At 37.8% G+C, this 5,000-nt stretch overlaps 22 pseudogenes; all 22 read left to right on the top strand.

Annotated features, from left to right (window-relative positions):
• The first annotated feature begins 29 nt into the window (after positions 1–29).
• On the top strand, positions 30–148 carry LOC148448922 (5S ribosomal RNA; annotated as a pseudogene).
• Positions 149–263: 115 nt separating this feature from the next.
• On the top strand, positions 264–382 carry LOC148448921 (5S ribosomal RNA; annotated as a pseudogene).
• A 116-nt stretch (positions 383–498) lies between these two features.
• Positions 499–617, top strand: LOC148448920 (5S ribosomal RNA; annotated as a pseudogene).
• Positions 618–732: 115 nt separating this feature from the next.
• LOC148448919 (5S ribosomal RNA) lies at positions 733–851 on the top strand (annotated as a pseudogene).
• Positions 852–967: 116 nt separating this feature from the next.
• On the top strand, positions 968–1,086 carry LOC148448918 (5S ribosomal RNA; annotated as a pseudogene).
• A 116-nt stretch (positions 1,087–1,202) lies between these two features.
• On the top strand, positions 1,203–1,321 carry LOC148448917 (5S ribosomal RNA; annotated as a pseudogene).
• Positions 1,322–1,437: 116 nt separating this feature from the next.
• On the top strand, positions 1,438–1,556 carry LOC148448916 (5S ribosomal RNA; annotated as a pseudogene).
• A 115-nt stretch (positions 1,557–1,671) lies between these two features.
• On the top strand, positions 1,672–1,790 carry LOC148448915 (5S ribosomal RNA; annotated as a pseudogene).
• A 116-nt stretch (positions 1,791–1,906) lies between these two features.
• LOC148448914 (5S ribosomal RNA) lies at positions 1,907–2,025 on the top strand (annotated as a pseudogene).
• A 116-nt stretch (positions 2,026–2,141) lies between these two features.
• On the top strand, positions 2,142–2,260 carry LOC148448913 (5S ribosomal RNA; annotated as a pseudogene).
• Positions 2,261–2,376: 116 nt separating this feature from the next.
• Positions 2,377–2,495, top strand: LOC148448912 (5S ribosomal RNA; annotated as a pseudogene).
• A 115-nt stretch (positions 2,496–2,610) lies between these two features.
• Positions 2,611–2,729, top strand: LOC148448911 (5S ribosomal RNA; annotated as a pseudogene).
• Positions 2,730–2,844: 115 nt separating this feature from the next.
• Positions 2,845–2,963, top strand: LOC148448910 (5S ribosomal RNA; annotated as a pseudogene).
• Positions 2,964–3,079: 116 nt separating this feature from the next.
• On the top strand, positions 3,080–3,198 carry LOC148448909 (5S ribosomal RNA; annotated as a pseudogene).
• Positions 3,199–3,314: 116 nt separating this feature from the next.
• Positions 3,315–3,433, top strand: LOC148448908 (5S ribosomal RNA; annotated as a pseudogene).
• A 116-nt stretch (positions 3,434–3,549) lies between these two features.
• Positions 3,550–3,668, top strand: LOC148448907 (5S ribosomal RNA; annotated as a pseudogene).
• A 116-nt stretch (positions 3,669–3,784) lies between these two features.
• Positions 3,785–3,903, top strand: LOC148448906 (5S ribosomal RNA; annotated as a pseudogene).
• A 116-nt stretch (positions 3,904–4,019) lies between these two features.
• Positions 4,020–4,138, top strand: LOC148448905 (5S ribosomal RNA; annotated as a pseudogene).
• Positions 4,139–4,254: 116 nt separating this feature from the next.
• LOC148448904 (5S ribosomal RNA) lies at positions 4,255–4,373 on the top strand (annotated as a pseudogene).
• A 115-nt stretch (positions 4,374–4,488) lies between these two features.
• On the top strand, positions 4,489–4,607 carry LOC148448903 (5S ribosomal RNA; annotated as a pseudogene).
• A 116-nt stretch (positions 4,608–4,723) lies between these two features.
• LOC148448902 (5S ribosomal RNA) lies at positions 4,724–4,842 on the top strand (annotated as a pseudogene).
• Positions 4,843–4,958: 116 nt separating this feature from the next.
• LOC148448901 (5S ribosomal RNA) overlaps positions 4,959–5,000 on the top strand; it is a 119-nt pseudogene continuing 77 nt past the window's right edge.

The raw sequence follows: 5,000 nt of genomic DNA, 5'->3' as shown, positions 1-5,000 counted from the left end.
ATAGATGTCTAAAGTTAATATTTTTGAGCACCTACAGCCTAACCACACTGGACATGCCCAATCTTGTTTGATCTTGGAAGCTATGCAGTGTTGGTCCTGGTTAGTGCTTGGATGGGAGACCACCTGGGAATTCCAGGTGCTGTAGGTAATTTTATGCAGCCATAACATTCTTTTCTATTACATTTTACATTTAATTTTTTCAACTTATTAATGAATTTACTTGAGTTAAGAAGTAATAGAGGTCTAAATTTAATGCTTTGAGCACCTACAGCCAAACCACACTGGACATGCCCAATCTCGTCTGATCTTGGAAGCTATGCAGTGTTGGGCCTGGTTAGTACTTTGATGGGAGACCACCTGGGAATACCAGGTGCTGTATGTAAATTTAGACAGCCAAAACATTCTTTTCTATTACATTTTACATTTAATTTTTTCTACTTATCAATGAATTTCCTTGAGTTAAGAAGTAAAAGAGGTCTAAAGTTAATGTTTTTGAGCACCTACAGCCAAACCACACTGGACATGCCCAATCTCGTCTGATCTTGTAAGCTATGCAGTGTTGGGCCTGGTTAGTACTTGGATGGGAGACCACCTGGGAATACCAGGAGCTGTAGGTAATTTTATACTGCCATAACATTCTTTTCTATTATATTTTTCATTTCATTTTTCAACTTGTCATTGAATTTACTTGAGTTAAGAAATAAAAGAGGTCTAAAGTTAATGTTTTTGAGCTCCTTCAGCCAAACCACACTGGACATGCCCAATCTCGTCTGATCTTGGCAGCTATGCAGTGTTGGGCCTGGTTAGTACTTGGATGGGACACCACCTAGGAATCCCAGGTGCTGTAGGTAATTTTATACTGCCATAACATTCTTTTCTATTACATTTTACATTTAATTTTTTCAACTTATCAATGAATTTCCATGAGTTAAGAAGTAATAGAGGTCTAAATTTAATGCTTTTGAGCACCTACAGCCAAACCACACTGGACATGCCCAATCTCGTCTGATCTTGGAAGCTATGCAGTGTTGGGCCTGGTTTGAACTTGGATGGGAGACCACCTGGGAATACCAGGTGCTGTAGGTAATTTTAGACAGCCATAACATTCTTTTCTATTACATTTTGCATTTAATTTTTTCAACTTATCAATGAATTTACTTGAGTTAAGAAGTAATAGAGGTCTAAATTTAATGCTTTTGAGCACCTACAGCCAAACCACACTGGACATGCCCAATCTCGTCTGATCTTGGAAGCTATGCAGTGTTGGGCCTGGTTAGTACTTGGATGGGAGACCACCAGGGAATACCAGGTGCTGTATGTAATTTTAGACAGCCAAAACATTCTTTTCTATTACATTTTACATTTAATTTTTTCAACTTATCAATGAATTTACTTGAGTTAAGAAGTAAAAGAGGTCTAAAGTTAATGTTTTTGAGCACCTACAGCCAAACCACACTGGACATGCCCATTCTCGTCTTATCTTGGAAGCTATGCAGTATTGGGCCTGGTTAGTACTTGGATGGGAGACCACCTGGGAATACCAGGAGCTGTAGGTAATTTTATACTGCCATAACATTCTTTTCTATTACATTTTTCATTTCATTTTTCAACTTATCATTGAATTTACTTGAGTTAAGAAGTAAAAGAGGTCTAAAGTTAATGTTTTTGAGCTCCTTCAGCCAAACCACACTGGACATGCCCAATCTCGTCTGATCTTGGAAGCTATGCAGTGTTGGGCCTGGTTAGTACTTGGATGGGAGACCACCTAGGAATCCCAGGTGCTGTAGGTAATTTTATACTGCCATAACATTCTTTTCTATTACATTTTACATTTCATTTTTTCAACTTATCAATGAATTTCCTTGAGTTAAGAAGTAATAGAGGTCTAAATTTAATGCTTTTGAGCACCTACAGCCAAACCACACTGGACATGCCCAATCTCATCTGATCTTGGAAGCTATGCAGTGTTGGGCCTGGTTTGAACTTGGATGGGAGACCACCTGGGAATACCAGGTGCTGTAGATAATTTTAGACAGCCATAACATTCTTTTGTATTACATTTTACATTTAATTTTTTCAACTTATCAATGAATTTACTTGAGTTAAGAAGTAAAAGAGGTCTAAAGTTAAGGTTTTTGAGCATCTACAGCCAAACCACACTGGACATGCCCAATCTCGTCTGATCTTGGAAGCTATGCAATGTTGGGCCTGGTTAGTACTTGGATGGGAGACCACCTAAGAATCCCAGGTGCTGTAGGTATTTTTATACTGCCATAACTTTCTTTTCAATTACAGTTTACATTTAATTTTTTCAACTTATCAATGAATTTACTTGAGTTAAGAAGTAATAGAGGTCTAAAGTTAATGCTTTTGAGCACCTACAGCCAAACCACACTGAACATGCACAATCTCGTCTGATCTTGGAGGCTTTGCAGGGTTGGGCCTGGTTAGTACTTGAATGGGAGACCACCTGGGAATACCAGGTGCTGTAGGTAATTTTATACTGCCATAACATTCTTTTCTATTAAATTTACATTTAATTTTTTCAACTTATCAATGAATTTACTTGAGTTAAGAAGTAAAAGATGTCTAAAGTTAATGTTTTTGAGCACTTACAGTCAAACCACACTGGACATGCTCAATCTCGTCTGATCTTGGAAGCTATGCAGTGTAGGGCCTGGTTAGTACTTGGATGGGAGACCACCTGGGAATACCAGGAGCTGTAGGTAATTTTATACTGCCATAACATTCTTTTCTATTACATTTTACATTTCATTTTTCAACTTGTCATTGAATTTACTTGAGTTAAGAAGTAAAAGAGGTCTAAAGTTAATGTTTTTGAGCACCTACAGCCAAACCACACTGGACATGCCCAATCTCGTCTGATCTTGGAAGCTATGCAGTGTTGGGCCTGGTTAGTACTTGGATGGGACACCACCTAGGAATCCCAGGTGCTGTAGGTATTTTTATACTGCCATAACATTCTTTTCTATTACATTTTACATTTAATTTTTTCAACTTATCAATGAATTTCCATGAGTTATGAAGTAATAGAGGTCTAAATTTAATGCTTTTGAGCACCTACAGCCAAACCACACTGGAAATGCCCAATCTCGTCTGATCTTGGAAGCTATGCAGTGTTGGGCCTGGTTTGAACTTGGATGGGAGACCACCTGGGAATACCAGGTGCTGTAGGTAATTTTAGACAGCCATAACATTCTTTTCTATTACATTTTGCATTTAATTTTTTCAACTTATCAATGAATTTACTTGAGTTAAGAAGTAAAAGTGGTCTAAAGTTAATGTTTTTGAGCACCTACAGCCAAACCACACTGGACATGCCCAATCTCGTCAGATCTTGGAAGCTATGCAGTGTTGGGCCTGCTTAGTACTTGGATGGGAGACCACCTAAGAATCCCAGGTGCTGTAGGTATTTTTATACTGCCATAACATTCTTTTCTATTACATTTTACATTTAATTTTTTCAACTTATCAATGAATTTACTTGAGTTAAGAAGTAAAAGATGTCTAAAGTTAATGTTTTTGAGCTCCTTCAGCCAAACCACACTGGACATGCCCAATCTCGTCTGATCTTGGAAGCTATGCAGTGTTGGGCCTGGTTAGTACTTGGATGGGAGACCACCTGGGAATACCAGGTGCTGTAAGTAATTTTATGCAGCCATAACATTCTTTTCTATTACATTTTACATTTAATTTTTTCAACTTATCAATGATTTTACATGAGTTAAGAAGTTATAGATGTCTAAAGTTAAAATTTTTGAGCACCTACAGCCTAACCACACTGTACATGCCCAATCTTGTTTGATCTTGGAAGCTATGCAGTGTTGGGCCTGGTTAGTGCTTGGATGGGAGACCACCTGGGAATTCCAGGTGCTGTAGGTAATTTTATGCAGCCATAACATTCTTTTCTATTACATTTTACATTTAATTTTTTCTACTTATCAATGAATTTACTTGAGTTAAGAAGTAAAAGAGGTCTAAAGTTAATGTTTTTGAGCACCTACAGCCAAACCACACTGGACATGCCCAATCTCGTCTGATCTTGGAAGCTATGCAGTGTTGGGCCTGGTTAGTACTTTGATGGGAGACCACCTGGGAATACCAGGTGCTGTATGTAATTTTAGACAGCCAAAACATTCTTTTCTATTACATTTTACATTTAATTTTTTCTACTTATCAATGAATTTACTTGAGTTAAGAAGTAAAAGAGGTCTAAAGTTAATGTTTTTGAGCACCTAAAGCCAAACCACACTGGACATGCCCAATCTCGTCTGATCTTGTAAGCTATGCAGTGTTGGGCCTGGTTAGTACTTGGATGGGAGACCACCTGGGAATACCAGGAGCTGTAGGTAATTTTATACTGCCATAACATTCTTTTCTATTATATTTTTCATTTCATTTTTCAACTTGTCATTGAATTTACTTGAGTTAAGAAGTAAAAGAGGTCTAAAGTTAATGTTTTTGAGCTCCTTCAGCCAAACCACACTGGACATGCCCAATCTCATCTGATCTTGGAAGCTATGCAGTGTTGGGCCTGGTTAGTACTTGGATGGGACACCACCTAGGAATCCCAGGTGCTGTAGGTAATTTTATACTGCCATAACTTTCTTTTCTATTACATTTTACATTTAATTTTTTCAACTTATCAATGAATTTCCATGAGTTAAGAAGTAATAGAGGTCTAAATTTAATGCTTTTGAGCACCTACAGCCAAACCACACTGGACATGCCCAATCTCGTCTGATCTTGGAAGCTATGCAGTGTTGGGCCTGGTTTGAACTTGGATGGGAGACCACCTGGGAATACCAGGTGCTGTAGGTAATTTTAGACAGCCATAACATTCTTTTCTATTACATTTTGCATTTAATTTTTTCAACTTATCAATGAATTTACTTGAGTTAAGAAGTAAAAGAGGTCTAAAGTTAATGTTTTTGAGCACCTACAGCCAAACCACACTGGATATGCCCAATCTCGTCAGA

This window comes from Taudactylus pleione, unplaced genomic scaffold (genome assembly GCF_031769625.1).
Source record: "Taudactylus pleione unplaced genomic scaffold, aTauple2 ptg001270l, whole genome shotgun sequence".
In the NCBI taxonomy this organism is placed as follows: Eukaryota; Metazoa; Chordata; class Amphibia; order Anura; family Myobatrachidae; genus Taudactylus; species Taudactylus pleione.
Note: the sequence above shows the minus strand (reverse complement) of the source record. Positions and strands in the feature narration are given on the sequence as shown.